Raw genomic sequence first — 17,052 nt, forward strand, 5'->3', positions numbered from 1 at the left:
GACCAACAAGGGCTTAATTTCCAAAATGTACAAACAGCTCATACAATTGAATTCAAAAACAAACAACCCAATCAAAAAATAGGCAGAAAACCTCGACATTTCTCAAAAAAGACATACGAAAAGGCATATTAAAACATACCTTAACATAATAAAAGCCATTTACGACAAACCCACAGCAAATATAATATTCAATGGAGAAAAGCTGAAAGCATTCCCACTAAAATCTGGAATAAGACAAGGATGCCCACTTTCACCACTGTTATTCAACATATTACTGCAAGTCCTAGCCCCAGCAATTAGACAAACAAAAGAAATAAAAGGTATCCAAATAGGAAGAGAAGAGATAAAACTGTCACTGTATGCAGACAACATGATACTATATATAGAAAACCCTAAGGACTCAATCCAAAAACTACTTGAACTGATCAACAAATTCAGCAAAGTAGCAGGATATAAGGTTAACATTCAGAAATCAGTCGCATTTCTGTATACTAACAATGAAATATTAGAAAAGGAATAGAAAAATACAATACCTTTTAAAATTGCACCCCCCAAAATCAAATACCTGGGGATACACCTGACCAAGGAGGCAAAGGACCTGTATGGCAAGAACTATAAAATATTAATCAAGGAAATTAAAGAAGATGTAAAGAAATGGAAAGATATTCCATGCTCTTGGGTCAGAAAAATTAATACTGTAAAAATAGCCATACTACCCAAAGCAATCTATAGATTCAATGCAATCCGTATCAAATTACCCATGACATTTTTCACAGAACTAGAACAAACCATCCAAAATTTTATATGGAACCACAAAAGATCCGAAATTGCCAAAGCAAGTCTGAGGAACAAAAACCAAACAGGAGGCATAGCTCTCCCAGACTTTAGGCAATCTTAGAAAGCCATAGTCATCAAGACAGTGTGGTACTGGTACCAGAACACATACAGACCAATGGAATAGAAAAGAGAACCCAGAAATAAACCCAGACATCTATGGTCAATTAATCTTTGACAAAGGAGGCAAGAACATAAAATGGGAAGACAAGTCTTTTCAGCAAAGGGTGCTGGGAAACCTGGACAGCTGCATGCAAACCACTAAAACTAGAACACACCCTCACACCATGCACAAAAGTAAACTCAAAATGGCTCAAAGACTTAAATATAAGACAAGACACCATCAAACTCCCAGAAGAGAACATAGGCAAAACACTCTCTGACATCAGCCCTACAAATGTTTTCTCAGGTCAGTCTCCCAAAGCAACAGAAATAAAGGCAAAAATAAACCAATGGGACCAAATCAAACTGACAAGCTTTTGCACAGCAAAAGAAACCAAAAAAGAAAGCAAAAAGACAACTTACAGAATGGGAGAAAATAGTTTCCAAATGATGCAACTGACAAGGGCCTCGTCTCTAAATTATACGAGCAACTTATACAACTCAAAAGCAAAAAAAGCCAACAACACAATTGAAAAACGGGCAAAAGACCTGAATAGACATTTCTCCAAGGAAGATATACATAGATGGCCAACAAGCACATGAAAAAATGCTCAACACCCCTAACTATTGGAGAAATGCAAATCAAAACTACCATGAGATACCACCTCACACCAGTCAGAATGGCCATCATTAAGAAGTCCACAAATAACAAACACTGGAGAGGGTGTGGAGAAAAGGGAACCCTCCTACACTGTTGGTGGGAATGTAAGCTGGTACAACCACTATAGAGAACAGTATGGACGTACCTTAGAAAACCATACACAGAACTACCCCATGACCCAGCAATCCCACTCTTGGGCATATATCCAGACAAAACTTGCCTTGAAAAAGACACATGCACCCACATGTTCATTGCAGCTTTATTCACAATAGCCAAAACATGGAAACAACCCAAATGTTCATCGATAGATGATTGGATTAGGAAGATGTGGTATATAGACACAATGGAATACTACTCAGCCATAAAAAGAACAAAATAATGCCATTTGCAGCAACATGGATGGAAGTAGAGACTCTCATCCTGAGTGAAGTTAAGTCAGAAAGAGAAAGACAAACACCATATGATATCACTTATACCTGGAATCTAATATACGGTACAAAGGAAACTTTCCACAGAAAAGAAAATCATGGACTTGGAGAATAGACTGTGGTTGGCCAAGGGGGAGGGGGAGGGAGAAGGTGGATGAGGAGCTTGAGGTTAATAGATGTAAACTATTGCTTTTAGAATGGATTAGCAATGAGATCCTGCTGTAGCACTGGGAACTACATCTAGTCACTTATGACAGAACATGATAATGGGAGAAAAAAGAATGTATACATGTATGTGTAACTGGGTCACCATGCTGTATAGTAGAAAAAAAATTGTATTGGGGAAATAACAAAGAAATTTTGAAAAAGAAATAGAAAAAAAAGATGCTCAACATCACTAATTATTAGAGAAATGCAAATCAAAACACAATAAGGTATAATCTCACACTGGTCACAATAGCCATCATCAAAAATCTACAAATAATAAATGCTGGAGGCAGTGCAGAGAAAAGGGAACCCTCTGGCACTGTTGGTGGGAATGTAAATTGGTGCAGTCACTGTGGAAAACAGTACTAAGCGTCCCTAAAATACTAAAAATGGAGTTGCCATGCAATTTCACACTTGGACATATACCCGGAAAAGATGAAAATTCTAGTGCAAAAAATACATGCACCCCAACATTCATGTAAGCACAATTTATAATAGCTAGATATGGAAACAACCTAAGTGTCCATCAACAGATGAATGGATAAAGTAGATGTGGTATGTATAAATACACAATGGAATATTATTCAGTTATATAAAAAGAATGAACTAATATCATTTGCATCAACATGGATGGACGTAGAGATTATCATACTGAGACAGAGAAAGACAAATATTCTATGATATTACTTATATGTGGAGTCAAAAAAAATGAATTTATTTACAAAAGAGGAACAGACTTTGAGACATAGAAAGCAAACTTATGGTTACCAAAGGGGAAAGCTATAGGGAGGGATAAATTACAAGTGTGAAATTTACAGATACACACCACTATATATAAAATAAACAACAAGGATTTACTGTAGAGCACAGGGAACTACATTCAATATCTTTTTTTCTGTGGCTGGGGCATAGGCTGGCAGCTACAGCTCCAATTTGACCCTTAGCCTGGGAATTTCTATATGCCAAGGGTGAGGCCCTAAAAGAAAAAATAAGTAAATAAAAATAAATTATCTATTCATTTTATTTTTCAAATGTCCTCTCATAAAAATGTAATTCTAGTAATAAGAAAATAAACACTAAATACTTTTATTCTTTATGTACTTACTAGCTTGTTACTATATACTCTCTATTATTGTACATTTGCCCTAAAAATTTGGTGGCAGAGAGAAAAACAAGTTGTTCTCTCAAAATAAAAAACTTAAAATAACAATGTCCCTTTAATACAATAATATAAGCAAGCATTTACTTAGTCATATTTCAGAATCTGCCATTGTTTCAGCCCAGTGGGAGTGAGATATTTTCAGGACACAATTAGAGGGATATCAAAGAGAACTGATATGTAAAATCAAATGCTAATTAGAAATAACAAATTTCATTGTCTTTCTTCTATTTGTGGAATAGTTTGAGCACCAGACATGCAGAACTAGGGACGTATGAAAATTACAAAAGAGCAAAGAATTAGAAGTGATAGGAAGGCAACTTAAAAACATACTTTTCTGGAAGTAAATATGTAAATAGATTAAGGAAATATAGATTTAAAATTATTATATTTTGGACAACACGAAGTCAGGCTGTCAAACAAAATTTAACTTAAGTTACAGGGGTATATGTTGTCTATAACACACAACAAGTAAAATGTATTAAACTATGAACACTTGCAAGTTTGTATCACTGCTAAAAACTACCAGAATTTATAATCCTCTGCCTTCTGAGATGTAATCTGTAGCTACACTCCTCATTCATCTGTTAGTGGGCTGACGGTCACAAAGGAAGCCCCAGAGCAAGAGAAGAGACTACACCATGCATGGAACTGCACATTTTATGACGTGTGCACACTTGGTGTAACTGTATTAGGGGACTGGGCCGCAAAGCAGTGAAAGAATGACCTAGACAAGGCTCTAAAGACTTTTCAGCAATTCCCGGGGCAGGGGGAATTATGTCTCAAGAAATGTGGGGCCACACTTCCCACATGGCTCACTATATAAAACCCTTGTGTTACTCCCTTTAAGCCCAAACTACAGCAAAGACAGGCAGCACTCCTACAGTTGGGAGTTGTGTTTCCTTTTAACGTAGCACACTGCACAGACTGGACCATAGGGCAGTCCAATATTTTATGTGGTTCTAAAAATGTCTGTGCGTGTTACATAGATACATAAAAAAAAAAGAGAGAGACAGTCTAATTTTTAAAAAGACAAAGTTTATCAAACAGCTCATCCAACTCCACATTTTATTTCTGGATGGGTGCCACCAACAGCTAAATATATGAATGAGCACAGGACCAAGGCAAAATTGCGAAGAAATTAATATTTATGGAATGTTAATGGTATGTGCTTCGGGGAAGAGGATGCCAGGTGGTTATTTATTTTTCTCAACCCTAACATGATCAACTCTGCATGCACTCATTTCTCCCCTCCTTGTTTCAGTATCCTGGTTAAATAAGGGGAGGTTCCAGTCCTGACTGAGAAGGAGGAGAGTGATATGAAAATTCCTCATGGGCTAAGACAACTGGAAAGGAAAAAAAAAAAAAAAAAAAACCTCTTACATTTTAACTGAGCCCCCTGAGCTTCATAAACAAAGTTATTTGTGGTAATTTTGAGCTAGCTTAAATTGTTTTTATTTTAGGATTTTTTTTTTTCTCCATTCATTCTTATGTGTGGGTTTATGTGCAGGTTAAGAGAGAACATGTTCTCAGCTTCAAATCTGACTCCGTGTTTTTCATAAAAGGTTTTAGTTGAAAGCAACCTAAAAACAAATCCATTCTCTTATTCATTCTAGAGGAAATGACTCCCCCAATATCACACAAGAAAGTCAGACCAAAGACTAGAATGTAGGTCTCCTGGCGTTTAATGTGGAAATCTGCACAGTAAACCAAGTGGACCATTTTACTCTCTGAGATAACAATTATGCTCTCCAGAAGAATTTCTTTTTATTCACATTCTGATATGCATTATGATGATCAGATAAGGCCTTTAACATAAAACTTTCTATTTGGAATAAGGAAAAAAGAATACCCTGGGACTTGGAATAGCCAGTTGGGAACCTGGAGAGCACTGGGTATCTAAGGGCCAAGAGAAGAAAGGCAGAAAAGCTAAGTTAGTGATTTTTTTTTAAGAAAAAGTGTGGTATTTCTGTAATAAAATCCCATTTTGCCTTGCTTCCAAGTTTTTCAAGGGCCACAGAGTCCCTGGTGCTATTATAAGATATTGCAATTATTTTGAAAGATTTCATAATTCAGTCTGCAGGAGGGAAAAGAAAGAGAAAAAGAGAAGTGGGCAAAGAAGAGAGACCTCCTTCATTACTCACGGAAAAGGCTATAGACTATGGACTCCCTTCCCTTTCTCAAGATATTTAGAACAAAACTGCTGAACAAATAAATGCAAATTTTAAATACGGATGAAGTATGTGAGCGGGCACTCTACAGGGCATTAAGTTTATGAGAAAATAATCTGTGTATCTCTGTGGTGTTACATGGAGACCTGTACCACTTATTCACACCGTAGCTGTAGGTATCCCAAAGCAATCGGAGCAAATTAAAGAGGTGGGGTTTTAAATTTGGAAAGATGGACTTTCTAGTCATGAAGTATCCTCAACCTGCTCTGGTTAAGGATAGATACTGAAAGACTGAAAGAGAAGTTATAAATATACAGTGTGTGAACCAATGCAAAGAAGTAAAATCCTCTAAATCCAAAGGTTTCAGAAGAGACCTTCACTTAACCTATTTCCCTCCCACTTTCTATACAGACAATCCCCAGAAATACTTGGTATGACCATGTCGTATCTACAGTGTGGCCATTCACATCTATATACACTACTTATGCTATTTGCATTAGATATAATGAGTTATATGATTAAATATGTCAGTTCAACTGCGCTAGGCATTATTCTATCGAAGCCCTCAACTATTGAGCATTTGCTGTCCAAATGCACAAACATCCACTTACAACTTTCAAAAAGTTAAGTGTCATACTGTTTCTCAGATCAAGAATAAAAAAGAGATCCAGAAAACAACTTGAAGCATGCCCCCCTGAGATGAGAGCCATGTTAGCCGATATAACAATGAACAGTTTCCCAAAGGTGATATGGTATAAAAAGAGCATAAAACAAAAAAGTAAGGTGAAAAAGAATTTCAATGACACACCAGGAAAAAAAAAATAGAAGAAGCAATGATAGAAGTAGCTTCCTGGGCCCCCCCAAAGTCCTGCCTTCCTCCATTTAATATTTAGTTTTAGAGCTTGTACCAAGTATAAGGCATGTTCTAAGCACTGGGTTAGAACAGTGCCCAAAATAAAATCTTTAGATCCACGGGATATACATTCTCACTTGGAGAACAGATGATAAATAAAGAAACAATCTCTCTATATATATTTTTTAAGAAACAACCTTTTTTTTCTGGGGGAGGGACACTGTGCCCCCAGCAATGTGTAAGTTCCCAGGTCGGGGATCGAACCCATGCTACAGCAGTGACCTAAGACACAGCACGGACAATGCCAGATCCTTAAACTACTAGGCCAACAAGGAATTCCGGAAACAATTCTAATGTCAGTTTATGGCGCTAAGTGGGAAAATGACTTAAAGGTGACAGACGATGTGATCGACGAGGATCTGTTACTTCATACAAGATGGTCAGAGAAGGCTTCTTTTATGAGGATATGTTTGAACAGAGACCTGCAGTTAGTGACAATACCTGAGGGTAGGACATTCCAGACAGAAAGGAGAGAGAAAAACAGAGCTAAGACTCAGTGAGCCCATTCTGAGGAATATCAAGGAAGTCAGTGTCTAGAGTTGACTGAATAAGAGGCAAATGTTAAGAAAATACAGTCAGGCAGCAAGGGTCAAATAATATGGACTTATGTAAGGTCTTTGTCTTTTATTCTGAGAGACAGAAGAAGCTGTCGCAAGGTTTATACAAAAGAAGGACATAATCAGATATACCTTCAAAAGATCACTCTGCTTCATGGAGTATAAACGTGGTGCCTGGAGGGAGAAGAAAGGGGATCACTAAGTAGCTATTGCAACAATTCCGGGAGTTGCTGACCATCCATCTGATCAGACCGGCAGCAGAGTGGGGGTACTAACCAGATATATAAAACAAGATTTTGGGGAGACCATTTAGCTTAACTGAAGAGACTGAGAAAGGAGGAAAAAAAATGAAGACAAAAAGGAAGTGAAGAGTTAGCTACAGGCATACAGATATAGCTCAACCTAATCCTGGAACATAAAATTGGGTGAAGTAATGGTGAGGAATAGTTTTTAAGGATGTTGGGGATCTTTTTTGTTAAATGAGATGATTTTATGACAGTCTACATATGCTAAGATGTTAACATATTTGGATTAGTGTACTATAAGTTTCTCCTATCTGCCAGCAAGAAATTTCATAAATGCTTTCTCTGAAATATGTCTACTAGAGATTTTTTTTCTTACCCCTTAAAATACACTTTAAGAAAGTTTTTTTTTTCCTTAAATTGAGAAAAAGTTACAAAATGATGCTTGTGGTTCTGTAGGTGTACCAAAGTGATACAAAACAAAAATGATGCAAAGAAAAAAAAGCCTTTCACATAAAATGCCATCATAAAAGCTGAGAAGAAAGAAATGAGTACCAGAAAAACTTTATGCTCTTTCTAGCAGCATTGAGGAATTTAACTTCCTTAACCTGTTTTTTTTTTAATATGATGATATTCTCATGGTACAAATCTTTGAGACTTATGCTAGAAAGAGCTTTAAAAAGAAACACTAAAAACTTAAATAAATTTTAAATCAACATTATCTTCCACTAGGTATATTTTAAGGCTTCCAAGATAGAAATCAAAGGAAATTGAGGAACATTAATAAACTAAAAATGCTGAGAGCTTTTAAACCCCTGGGGATTCATTTGCTTCACAGCAATGTGCTTTTTCAACATTTAAATTTTTTTCACTCTTGCTAATGAAAATAATTTGCCACAGCAGAAAGGAATGAAGATGTTAGCTCTGCATGACATATTTATCAATATAATGGTAAGGTATATTCTAGAGATCCTTGGCGGATTGTAGGAAGAAAAACGTGTACAACTGATTGGTGAGCTGAATTCAATCAGTACAGTATAAGTCCAAGAACACATATTTCAAGTATCAAAGAATTGAAAAGGTTGAATCTGGACTTCCATAGCTAATTTATAGAGAAAATAAGTTTTCAATAAATTTTTAGATTAAAAATTATATAAACTGGGGGAATTTTCGAATTCAAATTGTTCATGGAAAGGAAGCTGGACAAATGAAAGAATTAAGAAAGTAAAGTCCACAACCACCAATTGAAAAAGCATTAGAATTCAAAATGAACTACAGGCTACAAATCATTAAAACATAATGTTGTCTTCAAATGAAATACAGGTGATACCAGTATACTTCATTTTAAAGCACAGATACACTCTTGTTAATTTGGCTGCTAGGCAAAATTCAGTATAGTTAAGCACAAATCCTACTCACTCCAATTATAAAGTTGAGATTGTGCTCCTAAAAATAATTAGGCCAATACGTAATAATATGACAGTTGAGAAAACAGCAAATCACTGAAGCATCTATTTCGAGAAAAAAGCTTTAAATGAATGCCATTACTGAAAATAAGTCACCATATACAAAAAGTTTTTCTTTTTCGTTTGAACATTAATAGTGTTGGAACATAATCAATCTCAATCTTCTCGAAGGATCTCTCTCCGGCATCTCAATATTCTAACATGAACCTCTTAGCTAAAATATCTCTTTGCATTTCACCAAAGTTTCTTTCTTTATTCATTTTGTCTGGAAAACTGGGGGTAGGGGAGAGATGAAAACACTCTGCAGAACCAAAGAGTATAAATAAAAATGCATCAAAGGTAATGACAAGGCAGAGGTAAATAAGCAAGTGGAAGTAAGCACCACCTATTTTAACAGGTAGGAACACATACAAGGAAAGACTATTCTATTTACTAGTACTTATGCAATTCAATGGCAATGAATTTTCACATAACCATTGCAGGGCTTTAAAAAAAAAAAAAAAGGTGATGGTACTTTTAAGCAACCCTCCTAACTATGCTCAGTTAAAGTGTTTTAAAAAAATAGTTATGGGACAAATGAAGAAGCTAAAGTTTGGAACAATGCCCTAAGAAAGCACTGAACATGGCCTCAGCCTTATAAGAAAAAAAAAAAAAAAAAGCTCAAGAGACTCAAATTATTTTTACCTGGTAACACTATGAAAGTGATATGACTGGAGTCCAAGAATATTAATTGACAAATAGCTGGACCTAAGAAAATATTAATGTTATCTAAAGAAAGAGGAGTAAATCACGGCATATAAAATTCAAATTAGGCATTAGACTATCTGCAGACCAGAAGCACTGGAATATGTTTAAGGAAAATTTCAAGCTTCTGGATTACTTTTTCAGAAGGCTTAAGAATATAAACAACAATCTCTCTGGGTTGGGTTTGATTAAGTTTGTTAAAACTCGATGAATTAAGAGCTACATAAATAAGGTTGCTTTCAAAATCTATGCAAATCTTAAAATCTCACTGGGTCTAAATTAAGAAATTAGCTTTCTTTTATCAAAGGGCAGTTTGAATCTGGGCACTGGTTAGAACATGCTAGATTCACTCATGTATCAGTAGGATTACTACCATCTATCACAAAGTTAAAGAAGAAAAAAAAAAAGTGCACCAAGAATTAGTGTTCAGGAATTGCAATGGAACTGATATTATTTCAGAATTCAACTGTGAGTTGCAATTTTTGTCTAGCAAGCATCTTAGTGATATTCTCTTCTTATAAGTCAAGGGTCTCTTTTCGATTTAATTCAGAGAGGCAGAAAATACACGACCACCTTCATCGTTCAGTTTTCTACCAATATTATAACTAATAACTGACCTAACATGAGACTGTCAACATAGAACTAGACAAGGGTGATGAGGCAGAGCAGCTATACATTTTTAAATATATCACAAATAATATCTTTTGTGTAATTAAGTTCCACATCCTTCGCATTTTCTCTTGAAATAAAAATTTCTGGTAAATTTATCTGGCTATGTTCAGTATATTATTATACGTCTTATAAGTCCCAATCAATCCATAAAGTATTTTCACATATTTAAATACACTTTTATAAAGTACAATTCTAACAGTTACATAAAGAGACTTGTCTTTTGGTTTTGAGTTTTTGTTTGTACAAATGAAACTTGTTTCTACAAAATAATTGCCCACTACAAGTTATCTGTAATTTTAACACTGACTTTTTTTTCCCCTATTTTATGGTGTGTCACATACAAGAATTTCCTCCTATTTTAGGTTTCTAGAATATTACAAGGGTTTATTTTATTTTACTTTTTAAAGAAAAAACACTACTACTACCATCAGGGCAAAGAAACAAAACTCCAACAGCAGTTTACTCAGGTATAACTATTAATAAACCTATTCACATCATAATATAATTAAAAGTCTCTTTTCACTCAGAGTATGAATTTTGTGAATACAATATTCGATTCTAGAATTTCCACCATTCTGAATCCCAAAGTAAGTTGAGGAATTTTGAAAAATAGTTTAAAATAGTCCATAATTGTTATTGTATACATTTCCCTTTGTTCTATTTTAGTATCCACTGTAGTGTAATGGTCACTTAATAATCTATGCAAAAATAGTGTTTATTGTATTCATATTTAAACTGAATGTTAAAAAAATCATTCCCTTAATTTTTTGTATTCTTGTACTTAAAAGTGAACTTTAAGATGACCTTTTAAAATTGAGTGTCTTCTCTCACTTACCAACAGGAATGTGTCATCAGGTTTCCAGTGTCCTCTTTAAAAGTCAGTAACTTAATCACAATTAAACATTTCTTTCACTAACTTTTAGATAAAAATGAAATAGTGGGTTTCTTAAAGAAGTACTGACCTGACCAACTACTAAACATGGGTCTAGTTTAGTAATAAAAATGGAAAGAAGGAAGGGAGGATGGAAGAAAATGACTTTTAAAAGCTCTAAAGCTGAAATGAAATTTTATGACCCTAATGATCATAGTGTATATAATTTTATACTCACTTTATTAATGTATATACAAATAAATCAAAGCTGTAGATTATTTTTTAGCAGTATTAAACAAACACTACATTTTAAAATTCCAGGACACTGAGAATATACTTATCCATAACTCATAGTGACAGAAAAGATAAACAGATCCTTTGACAGCATAAAACATTTCCCAAGGTAAACCACAAGACGAAAATATCTGAAAGCTCATCTTTGCCTCAGTTTTGACCTCTCCTATAGATGTGCTATTAAACACACCCCTCCTGTCTCCACTGAAACCTAACCAAACTATTTGAGTTAGGAGTGTGCAAAGATGTGCCTTCCAGGCAAACTTCTGTTTTCTAAAAGTTAATCTCTCCAAATACTTCCAGTTGGAAAACGTCCACTTGAGCTACTTGACACCAGGGCGTCACTTTCTCCCCTCAGCCTACCTGCTACTACTTAATTATTCTTCTAAGCAGGCTCTGGGCAAGTTGGGGAGCTTACTCTTTCAGCACTTCTGAACCCACGATGACCACACATGTACACACTTGACACACTCCCACAGGTCTTCCACACCCTTTCTCCCTCCTGCTCCTTCTCATCCAGGCCACTTCGCGTGCCTCACGTCGCGAGGGCCTGGCCACCTGGGAGCAAACGGTACTCGGGGAACAATGCTCAGGATCAAGACACTGGATTTCAACATGTGGTGAGAGAAAATGATGGGGGGGCGGCGGTGGAGGAACGGTACAGACAGCAGCTGTCCATTAAGTGGTTTAAATCTGTTGGTTAAAAAGCTGTATAAACAAATACACAGATGGGTCTAGTTCCTTGGGGACTCCGGAATCTGAGGAGCCTCCCAAGTGGGGTCCACTCTGGCCTCTGTTGCCTCGTCCCTGTGCAAAACGCACACTGCTTCCGCTCTCGAATGCCCCACACTCGCACGTGCCTCTCCCTCCCGTAGGTCCCAACGAGAGTCGCCCACGCGCCAGGTGCCCTGAGACTTACCTAAGGGATCTGAGAGTCTGAGGACAGGAGGACAACTTTTCCCTCCTGCTCTAGACCGACCCGAACGCCCGCGGCAAGCGAGGGTCCACGCAGACGCCAGCCCCTAGGTCTGGGTGTCAGGGGCCTTCCGACCCGCAGGGCGGGGAGAAGCGCAGGAGGCGTGTGAGCCGCGCGCGCGGCCACCCAGTGGGTCCGGCTCGCGCCGCCGCCGCCGCCGCTGCCGCCGCACGTGCGCCGCGGTGAGCGCCAAGGGGCGTCAGGACCCGCGCTTCGCCTGGGTCAAAGTCAACCCCGCGCCTCCACCAGCCCTCGGTTCGCCCTCGGCCTCCACAGACTTACAGGTAAAAGCCAACCCAGAAACCCTCCCTTTCGCCGAAAGGTGTCTGCGCCCCTCCCTCACCCCCCCCCCCCACGAAGAACCTGGGGGCGCGATTTCATTCCAAACCCACCCTCAGCGTGGAGAGACCTTTCCAAAGTAGAATAAAAGTAAAACCAGGACAGATCCCGGGGTGAAGCAAGTCTTGCTGACTGTGGACAAGGAAAGTAGAGCGATCAGGGGCAGCAGTCGAGATGCAGGATCATCCCGAAGCGTCACTAGGGGCCAGGAGTTTCTTCACCGGAGAAGCAGGAGTGTCCCCTATCTGACTCCCGTTCCCAGAGAAGTACTTGTGAAATGTACGTTTAAGTGTCCAACTTGCAGACGAGAGGCGTGCACTTGCCCAACTGAGTAAATAAAGGTCAGCAGTTGGATCAATAAAGTGTGTGCTTCCAACCACCACAGGTTTTTACTGTTATTTCTCCTCCCTCCTCCCGAAGGGAGGTGGGGAGGAGGGAAGAGGAAGAGAAACGGACAAAACCCAAAAATTAAAGAGTAAACAAACACATCTGGTGTTTCCACATACATATTCCTCCAGCCGCGGTTTCTCTGGACGAAGCAACATTTTGCATATTCAAAACTAAAAATTATCCGTGAGACAACAGCAACCTCCCCTCTCGACTCACCCTTCCTCTCATCACAAAGCAAAATGAAAAAGAACAACAAGTGGCAATGTTGGGTCCGAAACGCGACCCCGAAGCCGAGCCGAGATTTGACACATGTCACACTCGCTCCGCCGCGCTGAGCGCAGAGGCAGGGGCGAAACTTTGCCGCCGCCGCGGCAGGAGGAGAGCTGAGCAGAGTAAAGTCGAAGCCCCGCCGGGAGTGGAGGTGGCTGGGACGGGGTAGGGGGCGGAGGTGCAGCGCGCCAGAGTGAGGGCGAAGAAACTTACCGCGGCCGGACACGCCGGGGCAGCGTCCCGGGAGGTGGCACCCGCGGAGCGGAGGCAGAAGCCCCCAAACAACACACCCACGCGCGAGTCCCGGCAGCTGCTGCCGCAAGTGGGGGCGCGCCAAGGGGGGTACCGAAGGAAGCCGGAGGGCGGACGCGGCTGCCGCATAAATAACCCCGGCCGGCGCTCACCGGCTGGCTGCGGGTGGCGCGGGGCTCGAGCCGGGGCGCAGCGGCCGCCGCAGAGCTGCACGCGCCGGCGTGTCTCGCGCTTTCTCGGAGGCTCGCGCTGTCTCGCGCTGCCGCTCCCCCCACCCGGATCTCTGTGTGTGTGTGTGTGTGTGTGTGTGTGTGTGTATGTGTGTGAGTGTGTCTCTGTATGTGTGTGTGTCTATGTGTGTGAGTGTGCGCTGGCGAGCGCGCGCACCAGGCCGCGCGCGCGTGTTGTTGGCAATGCAAACTGTACACACACTGCGCGCGGAGCCGCCTCTTCTCCGAGGGGCGGAGTGGGGGGAAGGGAAGCCTCCGAGGAGTCTAAAGTACTGCTGGGCCACTTGTTTGTTTTTGTTTTACTTTGCGTTGTTATTGTTGACTGTTGTTGTTGATCCCCAAAGTGGTTTGGAACCAGCTGGTTAGGATGCCTGTCTCCCCCATCCACCTACCTCCCCAGGTCCCCCAACTTATTTAAGGGAGGGGGAAACGCGGAGCCGAGCATTGTTCGGATTCGCAGTGGAGCCTCCTGGCTGACGTCAGGTCCACCTGCTATGTAAACAACTCGCTGGAGAACTTGTTTGTTCTGCGCCAGATCTTCCCCCACCCCCACCCTTCTCCCCACCTCCTGCTCCGCCTCCTCCCGCTCAGCCCAGACGGCGAGTAGAGGAAGGGGGTGGGGAGGGAGGAGAGAACAAAACCTTATGCTGTATTGGCAAAGCCGAGTTGTGTCTGCTGCTTCTTGGCAGTCCCCAAAGTACGTCCTCTCAGCAGACGGAGCTGCTGGCAAATGAAACAGGGGATTCCAAGTGAAGAGCAGGAAGCCTCGAAGGGATCCAAAGCCCTCGGTGGCAAGGAGTTAAAGTACTCAGGAGTCAGAGAGGGAGACCCAAGCGTGCGTTAAAACGCTGATTGGCCTTTCTTTTCACGGTGCGCCTCTGCGGCCTGGGGTGGAGAGAGGCCGAGCGTCTTTCTCACTCTTCATTGTTGTCGTGGCTCCTGTCTCACTTGGGCCCGGGAGTTCTTGGGCTTCCTACCGGCTTGGGGCCGCGCTGCGGGCTGGCTGGGGCGGAGCTTGGAAGGAAGGGACTGCGGAGCTGGGACTTTTAGGGTCTGAGGTTCTCGAGACCGGCCCTATCAGTGACTGAGGGGAGCAAAAGTAATCGGAATGAAAAGAAGAAACTGCCAGAGCCCGTTCCGCGCGCACTTCAAAGCCGAGGCGCCGGCGCCCGGGTCCCTACTGTCCGTGGGGAATGACCCAGCCAGCAGGCCATGCGGGACCGAGGGGATGACAAGGGAAAAACTGAGGGAGGACGATTCGGGCCCGGACTGGATCCGTGACCCGAGTAGAGGGTTCTCAGTAGCTCCTATCCCACAGCCGCTCGGAGCAGGCTGTTAACTCCCCGCCGGCTCCCGCCAGCCCCTTCCCTGCTCTGGGTCTGCGCGACCCTCCACTGGCCGCGTCCCCTGCGCGCCGTGGCGCAACCCGCAGCTCTGCTCGCATGTCAGTTGCGGAGCGTGGCGTTACGAAAGGCGCTGAAACTTTCCTCCAAATAGGTGCAGCCGAGAGGCCATGCGGAACAGACACCGGCCCCCGGCTTCTTCCTGGCCAACTTTAACATCTTCCGTGGCGGAAGTGGAGAGGGGGTGGCGACTGGGGAGTTGGACAAGCAGCACCAACTTCTGCCCTTTGGGTTTTTCTTTTCCTCAAAGAGCAGCGCGCCCTTTCTCTAAAGGGCAGACGCGAACACACACACACACACACACACACACACACTTGGCACCAACTCTTCCCTCCAGAACCCGCAGTTCTCCCGGGGAGGAAGCAGCCTGGCACCCACATCTGTAAACACAATCAGGTTTTCTAGTGAAACCAATTAAGTCAATAAGCCACGGAGCTGGTCCTGGGAAGACGGCCCCTGCCAGCAGGACGAGAAAAGGGGTAGAGTTGGGCTTTCAATTGCGATGTTTCCTGGCCGCTTTCAAAACTCCAGGCAGTCTTTAAATGTTCTGCTTGAGGATTGTGTCCTTACCCTTTTATTAATTGTCTTTTTTTCGAAATGCAGGCTGAAGAGTGGACAAATAAGTCGAATTTTTTTAAGATGAGAGCGAGTAGAGGAGGGAGCAGTCATTTAAATTACAAAACGCCAGATGTAAATGACCACACCTCGCTCTTCTTGGAAAGTGTAGATCATTTTATTTAATTTACACTTATGCTTCACTAGCAACCCTAAATAAAAAGCGGATTCTTTGAATTAACCTGAAACTATTTTGGCAAAGAGAAGAACAAACGGCGTCGAAATCCTTGAAGAGCGAGGATGTATCTATCCACTGGGTTTGTGACTAAAGGTAATAGAACCGTCAGAAGGTCTACAGCTCCTCACTTTTCTTCCTTCTTCCTCTCCCGCCTGCACCGACCCCACTTAATACCCTTTCTCTCTAGGGGTCCGGAGGAAGTGAGCGGGAAAGGTTTATTATAAATGAGTCTGGGCAACTTGGAAGAGAAGTTCAAGTTCCCAACGAGGAGAAAAGAAAGAGGGTTATGCCCCCGAGACTTGGAAAGGAGAGGGTTTAGTTAGCCTTTCACTTTTCTGTACACAAAGACACGTTTTGGTGAAATTCACAGCCATTGACGTTTCTTTCCTGTGGGTACAAATAGCCAGGCGCCAAGAGTTGCAAACGGATATCCCAGCCAGAGGAACACATCTTTCTCGATTGGCCACGTACCTTGGCCAGGGATCTTTCTAAGCGGGGCTCAGCCCACAGCCCCCTTGGGCCCCCAGCTTAACTTCGCCCTCCGTTATCTATCTCTTCTTCGCCTGCTGCCATTCCGGGGCCACCCATTCTTCTCGCAGGGAAAACGCCCCTGGGAGTTGAGAAAGCAGGTCCCGCCAGGAGCCGCTGCCCTCGGCGGACTTCTCGCCCGCAGCCAATGGGCTGGGCCCGGGTTCGAGAGGTGAAAGTTCAGGCCTGGGGCTTACGGCTCACTACCCCCTACCACTGCCTCCCTCCCAGCCTCCCCCCACCCCCCGCCCCCGCCACACTGCAGACCCAGGCTGGCTACCAGGGGCTGACATGGTGGCGCGTAGTTTGTTGATGGGTGGTCATAAAATATATTTATTTGCAATTCCTTTCCCTCACCCACCACCCCCGCCCCGGCGTGGCCTCGAACACTGAAGGCTTTGTTCGCCTCGCTGCTGCTGGAGCCGGCCGGGGTTTAGTGCTCTGTGCTAACAGACTCCAAAAAAAGTTGAAGTATAATAATAGGAAAACCGGGTTTCCGCAGCCGAGGGAAACGCTGAAAGGGCAAACAGCGAACGAATAGTTTTCTTTT

At 42.0% G+C, this 17,052-nt stretch overlaps 1 protein-coding gene across 1 annotated transcript in view; it reads right to left on the minus strand.

The window, feature by feature from the left end:
* FOXP2 (forkhead box P2) overlaps positions 1 to 13,626 on the minus strand; it is a 545,958-nt gene extending 532,332 nt beyond the window's left edge. The window contains exon 1 of the mRNA XM_047762905.1: positions 13,510 to 13,626. The gene's annotated coding sequence lies outside the window, so the exon portion shown is untranslated. The remainder of the gene's footprint in view (positions 1 to 13,509) is intronic.
* Between the last annotated feature and the right edge of the window lie 3,426 nt (positions 13,627 to 17,052).

The sequence above is a fragment of the Phacochoerus africanus genome, chromosome 16 (assembly GCF_016906955.1).
Source record: "Phacochoerus africanus isolate WHEZ1 chromosome 16, ROS_Pafr_v1, whole genome shotgun sequence".
In the NCBI taxonomy this organism is placed as follows: Eukaryota; Metazoa; Chordata; class Mammalia; order Artiodactyla; family Suidae; genus Phacochoerus; species Phacochoerus africanus.